The 23,184-nt window shown below is 32.0% G+C and overlaps 1 protein-coding gene across 2 annotated transcripts in view; it reads right to left on the reverse strand.

Moving 5' to 3' along the window:
- Positions 1-23,184, reverse strand: part of LOC127698259 (disks large homolog 1-like) — a 428,947-nt gene that overhangs the window by 400,331 nt on the left and 5,432 nt on the right. The window lies entirely within an intron of this gene.

The raw sequence follows: 23,184 nt of genomic DNA on the forward strand, positions 1-23,184 counted from the left end.
ACATTATTTGATATTGCGTAAAGTACAAACCGAAAAGAAACTTCAAAACGGGCAAAACATAACTAATGCAATATATTGAAAGAAGTCCTTGAGTACACGAAAATATGATAACAAAAACACAACGAACCGAAGTTATATTTTGTATTGCGGTTTAAAAACGATATTCAACACCTTACTTTAATGATAGCATTATTAATGTGACAAAACAGATTTGGAAATATCCTTTGAATCCAAATATACTTTTTGTCAAAAGGTTATAAATAAACTGTTGTCTTTCCGGAGCTCCTGAGATCACCCCCGGTTTTAGTCTTTATTCTTATATATTATTTTTTGTGGACTGTTGTCTGTCTTTTACGTGTTTTTCATTTTTTACGATGGCATTGTTAGTTTATTTTCTATTTAGGAGTTTGAATATCCCTTTGGCCTCTCTCTCCTCTCTTTTGTAAATATATAATCACGCAATACTCTCTGATCTTTATATTTTCTTAAAATATTGTGATGTGTAATTCTTTTGTTTAATTATTTATGTATTTGTATAAAATTTCTGTCGTGTCGAAACAAAACTACTAGTGACATGGAATATTTGTCAATGAGGGAGAAATAAGAATATTTTCTCTACAGAGGGAGAGACTTCACCTCCCTGTCAGAAACTGGTCTTCAGAAGGCGATTTCAAATATTGGGATGCTTCCGCTGATATATGAAGAGTTGACAGATTTGCAATTGGATTTCAGCTGAAGTCATCACCCGAAAGTTGTACAGACGCCATCATGATATGGTTAGCTGTTAAGGTCTATGTCATAGATGACCACTGATATGTTTTAATTGTCAAAAACACAATCATGTACTCTTTTCTTCATGGGTTACATCACCGAAAGAGATTCCAAACCTAATTGGTTCTTACTATGAGTAACACGACGGGTTCAAATAGTTCTGCTAACCCTGCCAGACCACCTGAAATCAATCTTAGTTTGTTCAAGGTTTTGTTTAATTTAGTTTTATTTTTCTATGTAGGGTTTTTTGGAACTTATTTGTCTTTCTTCATCTTTTTTTTTTTTGTCGTGGCGCTGTCAGTTTCTCTCTTTGAAAGTCCCATTGGTATTTTCATCCTCATTTTTTCACATAAAAATGGAATTTATTTCTTGAATAGAGAAAATGGGTACTTTCTTTTATATCAAACTCAGTTTGTGTCGACTAGTGTTCTCATAATATCCAAAAATTCTTTTCAGATTAAAAGAAATATAGTATATGACATGACGCAGAGGTTTTAGCTTTGAAGACATAACACAACTGTGACGAAAATTTGCATTTAAATTTAAATAATATGATTTTTAATTTGTACTTCACAATTGAATAAATATTTAGAGTCAACATTATAGAGCGGATATATGTCTAGGTGCGAAAACAACTAGTCTGATTTCTGTCCGATTTTTTTTTTAGTGAGGAGGTGTTTTCAAATAGTTTATTTTTTAAAATCTAATCTGCATTATTTCATTGATATGATTACAACATTTGAAACATACGTCGATGAAACTGACACCAACAACACAAGTCAAGAAAAAAAAAGATCAACGCGATCCTCAACGATTTACAATCACTAGGACAATATGACAATCTTTAAATTTCCCCGGGAAAAAGACAAGTCGTGATTTATTGAACACTGAATACAGTTACGAAAAATAAAAGTTGGGACAATAAAACAATTCCCCGGCAAGGGCGGTTCTAAACTAGTATAGAGTACAGCCTTTATCACTTTAGAAAACCAGCTGTACCAAGTCAGGAATATGACAGTTGTTTTCTATTCGTTTGATGTGTTTGAGCTTGTAATTTGCCATTTTATAAGGGACTTTCCGATTTGAATTTTCCTTGGAGTTATGTATTTTTGTTATTTTACTTTTTAATATGAGAAAAATAACATAGTTCAATACGCAAGGTAAAAATTGAATCAAATCATTTTTCACTTTTTTTAACAAGATATTAAAAATTTCAATTTGAATTCAAATGAAATAGTAAGTTTGCTTTCATTAATGTACTCTAGTTGAATCTATTCGCAACCTTTTGGATGATATTGTTATTAAACAATTTCGAAACTATAAAGATTTGTTTTGTTGTTTATATATGGATGTCATGGCATATTCGATTCTTTTGATTGACTTCAGGAAGGATATATTAGGCCTTCATTTGCATATCTTTACACAAAACATATTCTTCCGAAAGAGATTATGGAAATCATACACGACTTTGCGTGATACTGTTTTTAGTAAAATCTATTCTTCTAAACATTATTTTTGTCTGATAATATATAATACATCTCTGTAATATGGACATCGATCGTTACCCATTTTTAGATTTTATCACATTTAGAATTACAAAAAAAATATGCTTAGTGAATATCAATCAACTTATGAATAAATGTAAAAAATTAAATCGAACAATATACAAATAAATCAATCAATTAACTAACGTGGGATTAACATAAGACAAAAAATACAAAAATCATGTTCAATAAATAACTAATGGATAGTAGTTTCTAGTAAATATTTTATAAAGAAAAATTCATTTGACAGTGACATAAATGTGGCCATAAACTGTAGCTTATCAATCAATCTGAGATTTTGGTTATCACAAAACTGTTCCATATTTTTGTTGTCGGTTACCAGTGAAAAAGCAATCCTTTGTGTGTCTTTTTTTTCTCACAAATTATTCAGCTTTATAAGCAAGTTAAATAATCTAATGTTATTGACGCACGTGCAACTACAAGGTCATTTATACCGGACGATTACTCAATTACCCACATTTCAGTAAGTACATGTATCTTATATACAAAAGATAACTTGAAATTCATGATATTACCGTACATATGTTAATACCTGAATATTTTCCTTTATGATGACACAGATGGACGACTTTAAACTATGATCTACAACCAACAATGGCAACATGACGATTTTAATTTTACTATTACCAACTTCCCATTTTTCAGTAGTAGCATACCCGCTGTCCCATCTTATGGTAATTGCACACCTGTATCTCAATTGATACGTTACGTGCATTTATGTTCACATTACATAGACTTCAAATTGTGTCCTCTTTACTATTGTGACATGTTTACTAATTTTTGATTCATAATGTCGAGTGATAAATGCGTAGCAGGAGACCCTTATTCTGTTTAAGCAACCGGTCTCGTTCCGTAATGATTCATATCTTGATATATATATTCTATATGGGTTCCTGAAAATTGAAAATCGGTAAATTACTATTTCGTCTAATTCAAAAAATGATAGTGATGGTGAAAATTGGCGATGATGAGAATGAACAGAATATAAAGCAACTGCAACGACTAGAGACAGATGAGTAAAGTTTAATTAAGATGCAACCTTAAGGGAAAAATGCATTAACAAAAATACCGAACTCCAAGGTCAATTCTAAAAACCGGCAGTCCATAAAAGTTATATAATTGTTTGAAAAAAAATTATTGAGGGTAAACTATTTACAAAATTTTATAGTCGTATAATTCATGATTCTTTTATTACAGCTGAATTATTAATTAAATTGATTAGGTTGAAATATAAGATATAATCTATGGATTTGTGTTATCATATGGGCAAGTGATCCTTAAACAATATGATTGAGCTTTTTTCTTATGCCAAAGTTGATGAAAAAGTTAAGTAACGAAAATTCAAATTTCGTAGGGATGAGTAAAGCTGACAAAGAAAAAACATAATAATTGCAATAGAAATTCAGATGACTTCAGTTATCGAGTGGTTTAAATAATTATCGCCTTAACAGCCATTTTCCATCGAAAAGAGTTGGTTGAACATTAGTTTACACTAAACTTTTATTTATATAGTCTATGATATATTTACTTCTTAATTTTATATTTACCGCGCACTTTTGGAAACCTTAAAAGCATAACATATCATCCCTATGGAATAGACTTTAGTTCTATAGATGTAATACCAGCAAAACATAGAATGACCCATCGTGTCTCATTTTAAACCAGGAGGATCATAAAACTTGAGTTTGATGGTTATATGAAATTAATCCTGCATTTAATTGCAGGAAAATTTATCTGAGTCATTAACATATATATCGGGTGTTTCAAAGCACCATTCTTTTTTATTATGTGATGTTCTTATAAAATATTTTTGAAACTTGATGTGACCCGGTTACTAAAGCTTGTAAACAGGAAAAAAGGGTAGAATATTTGCTTTGTTTACTTCCTGTGAATGTTATTTTCTTATATTCATTTGAAAACTGTGTGAAATTTTCACTAAAGTACTGGATAAAATGAAACTTTATTAATGCCAAGTATTTCTTTATTTGAAAGAAATGTAAATTCTGCACACGTTTTTGAAACATACCTATCTAACAAAGACTAATAGGGTAAAAGAATGGTGGTAAAACTCCTATATGTACACACACCATGCCAGGGAAACAGTACCTCATGAGTAAATCCCCAATGGTGGTAAAACTCCTATATGTACAAACACCAGGACAGGGGACCAGTACCTCATGAGTAAACCCCAATGGTGGTAAAACTCCTATATGTACACAAACCATGCCAGGGGGCCAGTACCTCATTAGTAAACCTCCAATGGTGGTAAAACTCCTATATGTACACACACCATGTCAGGGGACCAGTGCCTCATGAGTAAACCCCCAATGGTGGTAAAACTCCTATATGTACACACGCCATGCCAGGAGACCAGTACCTCATGAGTAAACCCCCAAAAGTGGTAAAACTCTTATATGTTAACACACCAAGCCAGGGGACCAGTACCTCATGAGTAAACCCCCAATGTAGGTAAAACTCCTATATGTACACACACCATGCCAGGGGACCAGTAACTCATGAGTAAACCCCCAATGGTGGTTAAACTATATGTACACACACCATGCCAGGGGACCAGTACCTCATGAGTAAACCCCTATGTTGGCGGAGTTTGTGTTCCTTAATTTAGTTTTCTGTATTGCTGATTTTATGGACTGTTACTTTTCTGTTGTACTGTGTAATAATACAAGAGCAATCGTGAAACAAATTTTCCAGATGTCTTTTACTTTTTCCATGATTGTTTTTTAATTTATTTAGTTATTGTTCCTTTGATATCTTCTTCTATTTCTTTTACACATAATATTAGTCTACTAGTATATATTTGATTATATAATTTAAAATGTTATGCGTTTAACATACAGTTAGGGTTTGGTTTCAATAGTGTTCAAAATCAATGATAAAGTGTAAAAAGCATGTGACCAAATGAATGAAGTCGAGAAATGGTAAAAAAAATATGATATTAAAAGACTTGTCTTGCTTTGCGAGTTTATATTTTGTACATTTTGTCTTTGAACATGAATTTATTTCTTGATGTTTACAAAATGATTAAATCGTATACTTTTACCAAAGTAATTTAATTAATTAATGTGACACAAGGTACCATGTCTTTGTTACAGACATTGAATAATGGTATTCAACAGATCGTAAAAATCCACTATAAAAGACAGAAGAGTATTGTCCTGCTATGCATTACGACATGAGTTGCGCAATATGAAATATTGTCAGTACAATGTCTCTTCATGTCTTGTGGAGTTTTGTCTAATTGCGTTTCTGTCTCATTCGCGTATATTACCACGTAACCTTATATGCTTACAAATCTGTGAACTGAGCTAAAACTTTTCTGTACTAAAGGAAATGAACTAAAACTAATGAATTATAAAAATACTAGTGATATCAGAATAATATCAGAATGAATATCTCTTAATTAGATTATATCGGTATTACAGAATATTTAAAAAAGCATAAACATCAAAATAAAACCACTACTCTATATTTGTACGTATCAAAATTATTGGTAATAGAATCATGCCTTTCTGCAAGATAATATCAGGTTTGATAGCTCAGTAGTCAGGAAATTTCGATTTGACATGAAGTATCATTGATTAGTTACTTTTCTGTACATTTACTGCATATGAAATGTTGAAAATTCGAAAAAATACTAAACACTAATGTATTTCTACTCCTAGGCATATTTCCTTAGCCGTATTTGGAACAACTTTTTGGGTTTTAAATGCTCTTTAATTTCATATTAATTCCCAACTGTTTTGATTCCAGTGCAATAGATAAGTTGCATGTAGACGAAAAGCGTCTAGCGTACAAAAATATTATCCTGGTATCTTTGATGAGTTTTCACATCCACTAGATGGATGCCACTGCTGGTGGACGTTTCGTCCCCGATTGCATTGAAATACATGCAGTCAGTAAGTTTTGTTTTGACATGAAATGTCATTGAGATGTAAATTTTTCGGTAAATTTTCTGTTAATAAAAATTTTTAATTATTCGAAACACTAAGGTTTTTCTACCCCAGGCATACATAGTTTTGTCGGATTTGACACAACTTTTCGAAATTTTTGTAATGCCCTTCAACTTGATTTATGGTTAGGCCTTAAAATTGCTTTGATTCGAGCACAAAGAGTGAGTATAAAAGAGAGGCGGAAGATAACAAAGGGAAAGCCAAACTCATTATTCGAAAACCAACTGACAATGCCATGGAAAAAATAACGAAAAACGGCCATAAGACGAACAAATAGTTGGTGAAGTTGAAATCTTTGTCGTTAATACAATCCCGTCTCCTTTTCCCCGAATGTGACCTACCGCATTACACTTATCACCGGGTTTGTACGTACATCAGTAACACGTCGGGTGCCACATGTGGTGCAGGATTTGTTTACCCTTCCGGAGCACCTGAGATCAATCTCAGATTTTGGTGGGGTTCGTGTTGCTCAGTCTATAATTTTCTATGTTGTGTTCTGTGAACTGTTGTTTGTCTGTTGGTCTTTTCTTTTGAGCCATGGCGTTGACCTTTTATTTTCAACTTATGAATTTGAATGTCCCTTTGGTATATTTTGCCTCTTTTTTTAAGAGAGATCGACAGCATCATGATTAAATGAAAAAAACTAACAAATTAGAGTAATCAAAACTGCCTGCAGACTACTGAATATTGAGCAAAACAATCTCCCATCATAATTGGGGCTATCTCAATCACTACGGAAAGGTGTGCAGTTGGTGCTACAGACGAGGCACTCATTGTGTTGTTCATGGCATGTAAAAGTGATCAGTTGAATCTGGTTATGTTCCAAACGAAGATGTAAGAACGGGATTGTGGTTTCGAAAAGGGGAACATAGATATGATCATCTGCGACGCAGATATGCCATTTTGATCAAACATTTATTGAAATACTACTACAAAACGCACAAAGTAAACAATCCGATGAGCAGACTTAATAGTTCGAAGATAATGTACTTTCACACAAGAAAAGAAGAGTGGATTATACGGTTACAAAATTGGCCCGTTTGCCTTAAATTTGTGTAAGAGGATTTCTTCGTGTAATTTTTGCAAGTTGTAAATTGCTTTCTAAGATATTTATTCGTAACGGGTGCAGGTGATAATAGTGACCTTCTTTTTTTCATGGGTATGTGCTTGTCAATTATATTAAGAAATTGAAATTCAAAATTTAAATACGCCTTATTGACATCATCAACTGACAACACATTTTCAAGATTTACATAATTAAGTTTATGCAGGACTTTTTCATGATAATTTTTTTTAACTTGTAATACAACTGGATGAATTCCGTCAATATGGTCGGTGTTATTTAAGAATAAGATTATTTAAAAAAAAAATGTGTTACACATCGTCTTTAGTTATTATAACCAATATATATATATATATTATATATTATATAATAAGCAAGTCTAAAAGGGTACAACATCACCAAAAAAATAAAATAAAATCATGAACAAATGTTGAATATTTCGGATAACTAATATCCTTCATCAGTAAGATGTAAAATGATTCTTATCTTGACATGTGGTAGTCAATATATATATACATGTATTAGTATCATGTGGTGTTTCGTTTCAAAACAACATTAAGAAAGTTTATATCCTCCAAATGTCGCAAGATACCTTTCAGTTTGATATTTGTTAGATTCTTACAAAATAAATAAATTCATGGAGACTAATCAGTGAAACAAAATGCATTTCTTGTAGACAGGTCTTTTTCGTCCTCATCGAGTGGGAACTCCCTTTTTATTTAAGAAATACGTTATCGCAAAACTGGCCATTAATCTTAGTAGGCAAGAACATTAATTGTTCTAATAGTTTCTTTTCATCTTTATGTCGTTAGACTGAATAAGGAAGACATTTACAGCAGAATTACTTTGAGAGCAGTTCAATTATAAAATCAATGAGATGATGAGTTAAATGACATAGCATTTTTATCTGTTATATAAAATATATCTAAAATACAGTCCTAATTACTGCAACCTGCTGACAATCAATATGATAATCAAAATTTACTTTGTAATTAATAGACATTACAATGTTTCCATCCATTTAACCTTTTTATCAATAACATTTCCAATGACTTTACTGGGGGGATACGGGAAATTTTACATTATAACACCAATTACATTATTAAGTGTATCAAAAAATAAATAACAAAAGAAACTACCATTAAACACCTCGTAGGAGACTAATTTCGAAGATTATTTGTAAATTAAAGTTATTAAATTGTTATCTCTGCGGCTTAAAGGGTTAAATTATACAGCAATTAATCAAGAGTATCAGCATCTCCTAAAATATTTTTTAACTTGACGAGGAAAAGGACTGAAATGATAATAATAATTATCCAACAGTATGACGACATCAATAATATATTTAGGTGGAAATTAGAGAGCAATAACTCTAAAGAATTCATTAATAGCAGAAAAAAACCCAACTGAAATAGTTTCTCATCATTTCAACTCAACGGTGACTTCGAAAGTTTGAATTTTGGATAAGCTTCACTCATAACCATTTTACCAGGTTCACGAGCCACCTTATAATATATATGTATCAGTGGGAACACAAATTTGTTTAAAGTATTTTCTAGTTATACTGGCGACTTTAGTAAAAAACAAACCAGCAATTTTCTCCCCATTTTAATGAAAGACAGACTGAAATTCGGATTGGTCATTGATTACACACAATATACCTCCGTTCACGCTCAATGTATAATAGAATGAAAGAAATTTGAATTATTTTTGAATTCATTTTAACAAAATTAAAAAAAGAAAAAAAGATACTTGGGGCAATCAAAAATCATGAGTTGAAGAAAAATAGACGATGGCAAACAAATACGAGGAAAAGACAAACAACAATTCACAAATCATTACACAGAAACTTCAGATTGAGCGATAAGTACAAACCTAACCAAAATCAAAGGATGAACTTTCGGATGGGTCTAAATTTCTTACTTGACTAATGGCGCTCGTCGTGTTGCTCATGACTGATTAACATTCGGTGATAAGTCTTATTCCATGATGTCACAATTGACAAATATGTGACGGATAGACCAATTAACAGCATTATAGTAAACACTGTACCGACTAAAATTAAAATTAAAAATAAGAAGAAAAATAATCCCAGATGTTACAAGCAAAATACAGATTAAAACCATGGCAACTTACTGACTGTGAAATAGTGACACTTTATACGGGAATATTTACAAATAAGATACATTTCTACTCTAAGTATTTGTATAATGTAAAAAGCCGGAGTGCCCGGAGAGAGTCATGGACCTTCGGAAGGATCCTCAATTCATAACTCGGTATAAATTACAACATTTTTAAGTTAAATTGTTCTAGCAGCCAAAAGTAAATGAAAGTGTTGTCATGTAATTTAAGCTTCATAAAACAATAAATTATGTAAATGCTTATAGTATAATGATCTGATTTATCTTTACACAAGTTTTTGCATGAATGGATGTTATTATAAATTCATTTATTTAATTTCTTTAATTTCCTTCATCGTTTTACACTTGACATGATATGATTAAAACCGAACATGGAGAAAAATAATGTATTGCATTACATATCCTTCAATAATTGATTTGAGGGAATCAAAATTGTCAAATCTAATTATGAATAAGACATTTTAAAACGATCAAGACCATATAAACATATGTAATGAAAAGTAAATGGTACTGAAAATAACATGTATACACCTATATTTGGAATTTTAGATATGTAAATTTAAATAAACTCGACACTTTTGTTGACTGCTTGATTTAACAATGTCGACAGCTTCAAAAGTATTAAATTGTACAAGTTTTTAGTCAAATTGTCTGTTTATACACATTTGTGAGATATATCTCCTTCTGAAAAACATTGTCCACACCCTTCGACCAAAATAAATTCGTTATAAAAAGATGTACATGGGTCAGATACACATCCTAATAAAAAAAAGTATGGTGGTCTTTGTATGTGGCCAACGTCGTTTGAAGCAAAAACTATTGAAATTTAGGCAAAAATAAATCAAAATTACGATTTTCCTCATTAGGATGCACGATTATGACGTTTTAATGAAATCACAATTGTTCTAATGCTTCAGAGTTTGTTTATTTTGTATTTTCAGATATTTTTTGACATTTTGTCATAAAAATTTTATTTGTATTACTAAAGTGTAATTTCTCATAATTTGAAGGTCAATATGGATCCCTCGTGAACCTTCTCATTGATTTTTGTAGATGTTTGTTTATTAAAAGTAAGAGATGGGGCATGATTGCCAATGAGACATTTACCAGACATTAAACAATAAGCAAAACCCATACCACATAGCAAAGCTATAAAAGGCTCCGAAATGACTAAAATGTAAAACAATTGAAACGAGAAAACCAACGGCCTGATTATGCTCAAAACAACGAACGAAACACAAATATGATAAACAGCAACAAACAACAAATATAAGAATAAGAATATGTGGTATAGTAGCAAATGAGAGAACAAGAGAACAAATGACGTACAAGTTGAAAACTATAAGTCACCGTACGGCCTACAACAATGAGCAAAAACCATACGGCATAGTAAGCTATAAAATGCCCTAAAAGGATAAAGGTAAAACAATTCAAACGAGAAAAACTAACGGCCTGATTTATGTACAAAACAATCAACGAAAAACAAACATGATACACAGCAACAAAAGACAAACACTGAATAATAGGATCCTGACTTGGAACAAGAACACACAGAATGTGGCGGAATTGAACATGTTTTCGGGCGACCAATCCTCCCCCTAACTTGGGACAGTGGTGTAACACTAACAGCACAGCATATTGTTTGGTAACGTAGGTTGACCTTAATCATCTTTGTATGTGTATGTGTTTGGCTTTTAGTTCGTCATATTAAAGTGTATCCCAGATTACTTTTTATTCTTATTACATTCACGTTGCATCATTCATTTGAAATTAGTTAGTAATTGGGCTTTCATCTGCATGCCATGCATACTCCGTAATATCTAGACAAAAGCCATCCTGGTGTTGATATAAAGAGAGCCAGGTAATCAATAACTGCAAATAATTTCAAGCATGATTAAATTGTTAATTGTTAATCTCAATACTGTATGATAACTTTTATGAAGATAAATATACGATTTATAAAAAACAATGTGGGTTTCATCGTTTCTGATGAAATCCAGAAAAGCATTCGATGCAACTACGTGGTGCATGATAGACTAATTCAAAGCTATGTAAGGTGCAGGATATAGAATTTGACATTATTTGAAAATTATGCATTGCAAGAATATTAAAATGAGTAACTAAGTATGATCAAATTGTCCAATACTACTTATAGAGCTGCAGTTGCCATTCCATTTCTAGTGATTCCATTACATATGCTAAGAAGTGATTGATTTTATTTAAATTTTAATTTTGGGATTAAAATGATGATGGTACTTTTTTTATAGTCCCTGTTAACTTTTAAAATTGAAAGAATGGGACATTATATATAACACTATGCGAATTATAGGCCTTGGCAATAATTTAACACTTGAAATTCTTTAATTAGCAATATAGTGTATTGTATACTATGTATATCTCAGTTGCTAGTCAAACTACATGATATGAATTTTAAATATCATGCCTGTCATCAAAGACCTGTTAAATAAAATATAAGATGTAAGGCTATTCACATAGAATTAAGTTTTTTTAGAATGTTGTATAAATAAGTTAGAATAAGGCAGAAAAAAATGTTTTTATAATATTTTACTATGGCTGATAATGCTTCATTGTTACCACAACAAAAAAAGGACACACAAATATCTAAGCTGAGAGAAGAGATATTCTCAACTGTGTGCACCATATGAAAGGAAGTATGGTACGATGTGACTGAGCTCATTTTATTTTCCTTCCATTTTCGAAACCTTTCTAGGCTAGGACACGCATTAACGTATATTAAAAGAAACCAAGGTCAAACAATCATCTATTGTTGATCACAAAATTACTTTGAAAAAGTCTCTGATTAATGCAAAATATCTGTTTTATAGTAGCTTCTACAATTAACTATGTTTGATATTACAACCAACATCAACCCTGCTTGATTCCCACCACTAGCACTTGTCGATGCAAATATATGTAGATTTTATTAGAAACGGAAATAGTCATGCTTTGCTACATCCATTTTTTTTTTCAAAACACGTTTCATGTCAATGAACTATGGTTCTAAGATTAAATGAAAGCAATGCAACGATAGCTTAAGTATTTTCCATAAATTGGCATCTTAAACATAGTTAAATCAAATATACTTCGTGTGATAGAATTTTCTGAACCGGGAATATGTCAATATTCAAGTAGACGAGAAAAATATTTTCCATGAATTGTGAAGTCAAAGGAGTAGGTGCGATTAGGGTCATATTTAGCATCCGAAATCAAGTCTATTAATTCAACTGTTTCAAGTTGATGCCTACAGTAAAACATGTGAGACAGTAAATTAAAACTTTTTTTTCCCGAGTCTTTCTTACAAAGCGTTAACAACGAATTAGACCAAAAATAGAGGTTTTGCTGATGACTGGTTATTTGTTCTGGATCAACCATATTTAGGCCTAGGAAACATCAAGTACAGGTTACGACATACATAATTTTCAAGTTAGATATATGTTTGTTATATAAGAACATAATGATAAGACATTTTGTCGAGGCATGAACTATAAATTTCTAAACATAAAAGTCAACGCAAAGATGCAACATTTTTGAACTGGTGGAATTTGAAATTTTTAAAGTTTTAAAAGACCGAAGTTTCCATCTATCCATTGTTTTGTGCTACATGTTAAAGTACATGTATTGCTCCTTTTAAATGTTATCTATATGGACCATATTGGGTCTTTACCTTTAGAATGTTAATGTATGGATAATCCCTCTACGTGTTATGTTTATAGATTATATTAAAGTAAAAAAAGCCTTTTTATTAAAAAAATATCTGCAGGTAAAATCCTGATCTACACATATTTGTGGTATTATGTAGTAAAATGGTATCATAAATTAATCATTTGAAGCATTCTTCAAGTCATGTGTGAGGTAGTTCTGAACATGAAACAGATTTGTGTTAAATGATTAAAGGGCTTGACCTGTTTAAGATATCTATATCCTGCAGTTAAAGCTTTTTAGTAACGAAAATATTACGTTTATTAAAATCCAAAACGTCACTGCAAACACATTCATATCGAATCATCCTAGAAATGTACACTCCATAAGAAGGATCGAACGGAACAACCCAATCAAGTATAAAACCATTGTAAATATGCATACCGATGAACAATCTCGTTTTACTCAACTAATTTCCTGACTTGGATGGTAACACAACATTTTCTAATTATAAATCCTAGGGATGTACTTTTTTGAAAAAAATACTAATATTTAAATAAATTATCAATATAATATAATATTAATGAAATTCCGGTCGCTATACAAATAGCCAGGAAAATGACATAAACAGTTTAGGAGTTCCCGTAAAATTTACGCATTGTTCATGATAAACAACTTCAGAAGGCATATCATGTCGGTCAAAATGACAATATCATTGGTTAATAATTATGGATAATGCTGATATAAGACAGCAGTCGCATGGTAAACGTATTACCCGTATTAACCGTTATAAAAAAAAACATTTTCAAATAATTTTACACCCGAGGGGTGATCTCTTATCTGTATTTAAGAAAAATGGTATATGCTAACTAGTTAAAATACGAAATTATAGTACACATAATATTTTCGTATAGTTGGATACAGCATTATTTTATTACAATCATTACAGATTTTGTCACCAAAGGATGATCCGTCGTATTGGTAGATATGGTGATTATAACGATGTTTTCTTAAAATTTAAAATATTTAATGATTCCTACGTTCCTTCAAACACCTCATACCTTTTTTTGATAGCATAGAACCATTTCTTTACATTTATGTATAAAATTCAAGTGGAAATTTTAATCTATTTATAAGTTAATTACATCTGATGTTAGTATGAAAAAAATAATCTTCCTTCAACATGAGTTTATTAAACATCAAAGTTCAGATATATGGTCCCTATGCACATCGTTTCAATACCGAGATTTAATTAACGTTTTGAACAAAAGATAAAAAATATCGTAACAGTTTCCCCAGGTAATTAATTAAAAAGTTATTGTTTCATATAATTGTACATTATGTAAAAGGGAGAAATCTAAATAAAATTATTTTGATTTTTATTTGGAAAAATGTAAAGAAAATGAAGACATTCGTATATTATCGATTTACGCGATTTGAACTTTGGTAAACTACTGTCGCCTTAATTAAATAGATGGTGGGAAAACTAACATTGAGTCTGTTTCGAGTTTCAAAAAATTGTAGTCTGCACTACAAATAATATACACTACCAATAATTGGACAGTAGGTAAAAACTACAGTTGTAGAACTGTTCGACGTGGATCAATTACTAGTAGTAGGTTTACCAATAACAAATCAAGTTTCAACAAAAATGCGCTAAGAGCAATAAAAGCAGTACATTGTACTGTTAGTTTCTTTTTAAAACTTGGAAACTAGTTTCCGATGATTTATCTTGTCAATGAATTTAAGTTGTAGAATCATGTTATTGTGCAGAACCTAAGGTTGCAATTCTCACTGGAAAAAGTTGTTTTAGACAGTTTTGGTTGTTCTTTTTAGGCCTTTTATCATTTTAAAGCTCTCACACGTTCTATATTTTGGTCATCCACAACCTCGAACATATGTGATGAAGGTTAGTCCAGAAACACGTGTTGTGCTCACGGTAATTATATCATACGTTTTTAACTCTATTCGTGGCAATAAGAAAGTTCTTTAATTATTTGTTATTGTGAATTATTGTCTTTAATCAGTTTTTTAGTTAAATAGATCTTAGAGGACCCTTTTCTTACTTAACTATATTAGTATTTAAAGTCCTTTTTGTAGCTAGTGATATCATTGCATAAATACATTATTGATCTTTGATTGTTATGTTTTTTAAGATAATAACAAAGGACATTTAGTTGATATTTTTTTTTTCAAACAGCGTCAACATCCTGTATGTCATTGGTAGCCTGTAATTCAGTGTTCGTAATTAGTCGCCTATTATCATTTTTTTTTTCGTTCATCTTTTGGTACATAAATCAGACCTTTGGTTTTCTCGTTTGAATTGTATTACATTTTGTCAGGATGGGCCGTTTAAAGATTTGTTTACGGTATGGGTTTTTTGCATAAATTAAAACGGTAAAGCGACCTAAAGTTGCTCAGGTAAAAACTAGTCTCATGGCCAATCATGCCAATTCTTCTTTTTAATACAGAATTTCCCTTTGAGTTTTTGACATTACGTACATGGTTTAAGATACAGATTGAATATTTCTAATTCACGTTCAAACGATGGTCTTTTGAAGAAGATCACCATAACAGACAGTAGATCAATGCATGAACTTATTCGGTTAGACCCCAATAAAAAAATGGAAACAACATTTTATTGATTTCATGCGTCCGAAATGCTTTTCTGAGTTTACCTTCATCAGGAACGCTCAAAGCCGAATATCTGAAAGCCAAGAATGTATAAGAACCGAAAAAGTCACAGTTATAGTTGTTAATGGAAAGTTATATGTTATATTTGAATACCCCCATTTCAACATTAAAACAATTGCTACGCCCTAGCGAAATGTATCCCGCGCTATATAAAAAAACTCATCAGAAATACCAAGCTTATAATTTGTTACGCTAGACGCGCGTTTCGTCTACATAAGATTCATCAGGGGCGCTCGAAAAAAAAAAGTTGAAAGGCCAATATCAAACTCAAAGTTGAAACAATAAATGAGGAATAAAATTATATGTCACAATGTGCCATGTGGTACGATCGTCAACATATAGTAAATGTCCCAATAACTCCTATAAAAATGACGAGATAATATGATACACATGATGGCAAACAATCCTTCCAACTATGAAAGCTTTGTATCAAATTATCTCAGATAAGTTGTGTTCAAAAGGTGACACTTTTACAATATTACAAAAAAAAATAGTCAACATCACATAACTGCAATAAAAATTGTTGGATCAAAATGTCAGTATAATATTGTCCGCTTTTTACTGTTTGTTTTGTTCACACATTGTTGTCAGTATAATGGAACTGTCATACAAGTGAGAGGTTTAGCTAGCTATAAAACCAGGTTTAATCCACCATTTTCTACGTAAGAAAATGCCTGTACCAAGTCAGGAATATGACAGTTGTTTTCCATTCGTTTGATGAGTTCTGAGCTTTTGATTTTGCCATTTGATTAGGGACTTTCTTTTTTGAATTTTCCTCGGAGTGCGATATTTTTTTGCAATTTTACTTTCCACTACATGATGGTCACCAACCCTGCCCAATATGAGGGATTTCTGTAAAACGATTTCAGAGTAGTTGCGCTCAAAATGAGTTGTTGTTGTAATACTCTAACAAATGATCAAACTTATATGGTCAACTACACATGATTGCAAACAATGGTGTTTACATAATTCTCCTACGTCTTATAACTCCCGTGAAAATGGTCAACTCAAAATTGCGTACAATATGGTCAACAAAAGTACCAAGTATAACAGCTTTCTGTCTAGTTGTCTCAGAGCAGTTGCATTCACAAGGTGTTAATGTTACAACACTTAAAAATATTGACAAAGTCCCACAAAACTCCAGTAAAAATGGTCGGATCAAAATGAGGTATATCATGGCCAACAAATCATGATTGCGACCAATCCTGCCTAATATGAGAGGCTTCTGTAAAACGCTCTCAGAGAAGATGCGTTCATTATGAGTTGTTGTTACAAAAGTCCAATAGATGGTCAAAGTAACTGCCCTTAAAATGACAGTATAATATGGTCAACTACACACGATTGCGAATAATAGTATCATGTTGGAGAACTTTCTGCCCAATGGTCTCATATGAGTTGCTATCACAATCTCCAAAAAATAGTTGAATTCATTTAACTTCCAAAATGGTCGGATCAAATGATGGTTAAATAAGGTTAACTTCACGTGATTGCTAAAAACCTTACTGAGTATGACAGCTTTCTGTAAAATGGACTCAAGGTATCATTGTTACAATACAAAATGAAATGTCAAGAGACTATGTAAACAAATTATCCTTCCAATGATGCAAGTTTTATGTCAATTGGTCTCTGAGTATTGATGTGTTTCGAATAGATGGACGCATGGAATGAGATCATATCACCCACGGCGGGCAATTATCATCCTTATGTTTTTTCTTGTTCACAGGGAATATTGGCTCATACAACATGTCAAGTTAACAAATGAAATTGCGTGAATAGCAGGGCTATTCAACTCCAGTAAAACAACAAAAATACCGAACTCCAAGGAAAATTCAAAACAGTGAGGCCCTTAACAATTGGCAAAATCAAAAGCTTAAACACATCAAACGAATGGAAAACAACTGTCATATTTCTGACTTGGTACAGGCATTTTCTTATGTAGAAAATGGTGGATTAAACCTGGTTTTTAAGCTACCTAAACCTCTCATTTGTATGAAAGTCGCATAAAATTACCTTATATGTATGATATATGTAAACTTAACAAAACAAATAACATCACATCTTACCATATATAGAAGAGGGACGAAAGATACCAGAGGGACATTCAAACTCATAGATCGAAAACAAACTGACATCGCCATGGCCAAAAATAAAAAGACAAACAGACCAATAATAGTACAGATGACACAACATAGAAAACTAAAGACTGAGCAACACGAACCCCACCAAAAACTGGCCTGATCTCAGGTGCTCCGGACGGTTAAGCAGATCCTGCTCCACATGTGGCACCCGTAGTGTTGCTTATGTTATTACAAATCCGGTAAATAGTCTAATTCGGTAAATCACATTCGTGAAAAGGGAAGGGTATTGTAGTTACGACATAAGGAACAGATCCGATATCATCTGTGAAACGGTTATTCCATAACGGTCAACCAACTTGTGATGGCGTCTGTAAAATTTACGAAGGGATGATTTCAACTTAATCATTTGGAACTCTTGGTTTAATAGCTTTCTTGTGAGCAGCAATCCTCTATCAAGGAAATCATGATAGGAAATACAAGCCCGGGAATATCGTATCAATTGGGAGATATATACTCTGTATGCAGACGCTGCTGGAATGTTGCTACATAGAAATGGAAAGTTCACAATTGGGAAGCTGAAATCATCTCTTTTGTCGTAAAGTTTTGTTTTCAACCGACCCTCATTGTCAATTTCTAGATGTAAGTCAAGATATGAGGCAGACTTAACTGTATCTGTAGTATCTTTTATCTCTTGTTCGATGGGATAGGTTCGTTCAACATAGTCACCAAATTTTGTATTATTTAGTGAGAGAACATCATCTATATAGCGGAACGTAAAGTTAAAGGATATTGCTAACTTCTTATCTTTCTTCCTAAGAAATGCCTGTATGAAGTCAGCCTCATAATAATAAAGAAACAAGTCGGCAAGAAGAGGGGCACAATTGGTTCCCATTGGAATTCCGACAGTCTGTAGAAAAACACGTCCTCCAAACGTAACAAATATGTTGTCAATCAAGAAATCAAGCATCTTGATAATGTCAGTTTCAGAGAATTTTTTGTTTGAAACAGAGTGATTCTTTACAAAGTAGGATTTATCCCTCCCCAAGACAAGATACTTGTATCTACGTTCGCCATTCTGTTTAATGAACAAAGTAATACCAACTCTTTCAATTTGTCTTTTAGTTTGGAATGGGGAATACTTGTGTAAAGTGTAGTGTACTATTGCAAGATGAAAGAGTCTTAGATTGTATGTACTCTAAAAGATCTTTGGAATTTTTTAGTAGCCACATCTGACTCACGCCAACTCTAGAATAGGCAGTTTCACAAAAACTTTGGAGCCCGGCTTTGATTGCTGATAAAATAGATGTTAATAATTTAGAAAGAGGTTTCGTGGAGCACTTGGAAGACCCAGCAATATACCGTTGTTTGTAATGACATTTATGTACTTAAGGTATCCAATACAGTGATGGAAGATTCATTTCTTCATCTTTGGTTGAAATTCCAAAGGAACATAGAACAGACCTATGATTATCCAGGATTTCCTCTTTGGTAAGTGTCGTGAGGGTATATGTTGAGTTTCCAAATGAATTGTCAATACCTAATTCATTTATCAAGCAGTTTATGTAATGATATTTACACACAAAAACGATGTTGTTTGGGGCTTTATCTGCGGGGACAACAACATATTTGTCATGGAGGTAGGACAAGTGTATTGCAATATTTTGGTCTTTAAAAATTGACGTAGCGTGGGTATTGATAGACCCATTTAGTTTCTTAATTCGGATTTGTATCAACGACCTCACAGCCTTAATCCATTCGGAAAGAGTATCTACGTCTTCTTTCTCGCGTTTAGCCCATTGCCTGGCATAATCCTCGACTGAATCCATCAGTATTTTGAAATTGTATTTCCAATTGATGGATTTAGGCTCACGATATTTCGGACCTATGGATAACAAATTTCGCAGGGAATTATGATTGACAATGTTGAGGTCTCCGGTAATAACGAGGCCAGCCGGATTATATGTGAATTGGGAACTAGCACAGGTGCAATCAGGAGGCTTAGGCTTGAAGTGGTTAATGTTGAGATCCTGCACAACGTGTTTGTAATTGAAAATTTTAGTTGCAATTGGTTTGGTATAGGTATAAGAAATTATTGGTACAGACTGATCTTTAAAATAAGGAGGTATTTTCGACTGAACTAATTTATGATGAAGGATATTGCCTAAGTTGACGCCATCGAGACCTTTGTTGGCAGAGGAAAGTTTAAGAAAATATCTTTTCTCTTTTTCATCTTTTCCAATGCGAACTGGTTTAAAAATTCTGTGACTTGCAATATCCGAAATGATAGCTGTAAGTTTGTATTGGTTTGAATGGGGGTTTGTAACAGTGGTTTCCCAACATAAATTGAACAGAGAATGAAGTTTTGAAAGGGGTAATGAATAAAGTTTCGTGCGAATGTGATGAATACCTAACGGCTTTTGTATAAATGGCAGCAAGTCATTAATAGAGACTTCATGCAAAGTAGGTGATGTAAAATGACGATGATCATGACTGCGTCTACGTCGAGGAGTAGAGTTGAAAATATTCATCACATTCACCGAGCTACAGGAAGGACTAGATGGAATACCTAAACCATCAATTTTGTCATTGTAACTATATGGTGTCGCAGTTCCCAATTGTCGAATCCAGTAGTCCTCTTTTTGTCTACGGAGAGGCGTTGCAAGTTGAAGATTGTTAGTCTTGTGGTATATTTTTTCGATAATACGAACTGTAATAGAAACGATGGAATGATCAGGCTGATTAAAATGCTGGTACAGAATATCGTTTGCATTTAGGTTGATATCTGATCTATGGCAGCACATACGTTTGTTTAGCCTTCCTTTCGTTTTACCGACGTAAACCAATCCGCAAAGGTTACACTCTAATCCGTAGACGACATTTATAGATTTACAATTCAGATCATCGTACTTTCTAGTAAAATAAGACTTTTTAGTTAAATTGCTAGTGAATTGAGCATCTGTTATTAAAATATCACAAGTTTTGCAGCCATTTGTTCCACATTTCGAAATGATACAGTGTTGTTCAGAGTCATCAAAATCCAAAATGTATTTAAGGAGAACTGAACATGGCTGTGTATGTATAGCAGTTTCACAATTTCTTGTTTTTGATCCAAATTTGTAGAAATCTATCATATTTTAAGCATAACCTTGAAATTAATGTGGAGTTTACAGAGAAATTTTCCTTTAGTGGCGACAATGGAGATTTCAAACACAAAACGCACGAATCAAACTCCTTCGATAAGTCAATTTTAAATTGGACATTAGACAGTATTCGGCTATGTAACTTAAAATCCAAGTCATTTTCGTTGTTTTCAAGTTACAAGATACACATGACTTTAGTTTTCAAAATTGTGGTAACATTTTTATGTTCTTTGGTTAAAAATAAGGTTTTTGAAATGTCAAAAATTAAAATCAAGAAAATTCAAATTTTCACAGAATTTTGTGTTATGGCTTTAGAAACCTTGTGTCAAAATTTTGACTCATTTCAATAATTTTACAGAAAGTTATATGCAATAGAAATGTTTGCTCTAAAGAAATTGTTAGAGCGTATGCGTTTCTTATGATGTTTAGTATATATATATATAGTTAAACTATAAAATGAGTTGTTCTATTCAATTTGAACATGTGCATGTCCAACTTGAGGGACAGGTTGAAGCTACCAAAATATCATTTAAAATAGTTTTTACAATTTCCAACTAGGTAGACTGTAAATCATTATTTAAAAATAAATGGATTATTGTTCGATAGTAACAGATTATTGGCCCAAATTTGTGTTGGTTTTCTGACTAGGTTGACTGAACATTGTTTAATGGAAAAATGGTTGCGTTTCAAAATTTGTGACAAAAAAAAATTTTTGTATTTGAAATTCGGAATCTGTAAATAAAACAGAACTACAAGGCTTTCTTAACTGCAATAAAAATCTCACAATCGAAAACTATATCGCAAAACATTTGTGTAATGACTAAAAACTGCAATTTGCTCATTTATGGTAAATTTTATCACATTTTGAAGCTCAAATGATCCACTTGACTGTTGTATTTTTTAATTTAATAAGAATGTTTTCCGATTTAGATCAACTTCTAAACAAGTTCGATGAACCAATCGAAAGTGAAAAAATGAAGTTTTTCACATACAAGGTGGTATCATAATGATGAATACGTCATATCTGCAGACAAAGTAGACGTATAATAGTAAACACCTAAAGCAACTTGGAATACATCTTGTACAAAGCGAAAAGGGAATTGAACATTCAAATGTTACTTTCATTAATTTAATTAACTTTACATATTAAAAGAAGACATTTACAATTTTTTAAATCAACAGGCAAATATAATTGAGCTCGCATTGGGTTCTTCTTCCCCTTTCAATGTAACACATTTCAGAACCTATTCTCAAATATTGATTATTAGTTAATTAACCATTTGCGTAAGTGATACATTGGTATCTATCTCAAAACAATGATGCCAACGGAAATCTAACGGAAATTTGACATTTAAATTGTTGAGTAATTAACAGTAGCCCAATAAAACTAATATGCAATATTGTTTGAACAGTAAACGAGGACGATATCTCCTAGAAACGTTCTTTAAATGTTCTAGTTATATCTTGGTCTGAATTAATAAAAGAGAACAGTAGAGTTTTGTATTTGATGTTAATATTTAGTGTATTATTTAGCGGTCGGTATCGTTTTATCAGTATATCCCTTTATTCATTATTTTGTCGATGCGAATATGAAATAAATGCTTAATGTTGAACATATTCTTAACCTTATACCTAATACTTGTTAAGATATATTGTACACCAAATATTGACATCTTCTTATATTTTAATCATAAATATCTACAGTTCTCTTATTCTTTCATTTATCTACTTTATTGAAAGAAATTACACCTGCCAAAATTCAGGAAATTTTCAAAAATTTCAGTATAAATTACTTCTTTCATTGTATTCTTATATCTGGTGAAAACTAAATAAATTAGAAACAATTTGAATAACTTAATCAAAAAATGATCAGTAAATGAGACAAACAAGATCTCTCTAACAATTCAAATTTACTAAAATAAGGTTATGGCTCATAACCTTTGAATAAAACTGAAATTTCAGAAAATATTAAATAATTAATAATCTATTAATCGATTATTACATGATTATACCGTAATAATTCAATTGATGTGTTAGATCAGAACACTGCCCATACCCTTTAAAAGTAAGACAAATAACCAATGTTTGATTCTATCTAGAA

Source organism: Mytilus californianus, unplaced genomic scaffold (assembly GCF_021869535.1).
Source record: "Mytilus californianus isolate M0D057914Y unplaced genomic scaffold, xbMytCali1.0.p SCAF_4, whole genome shotgun sequence".
NCBI lineage: Eukaryota > Metazoa > Mollusca > Bivalvia > Mytilida > Mytilidae > Mytilus > Mytilus californianus.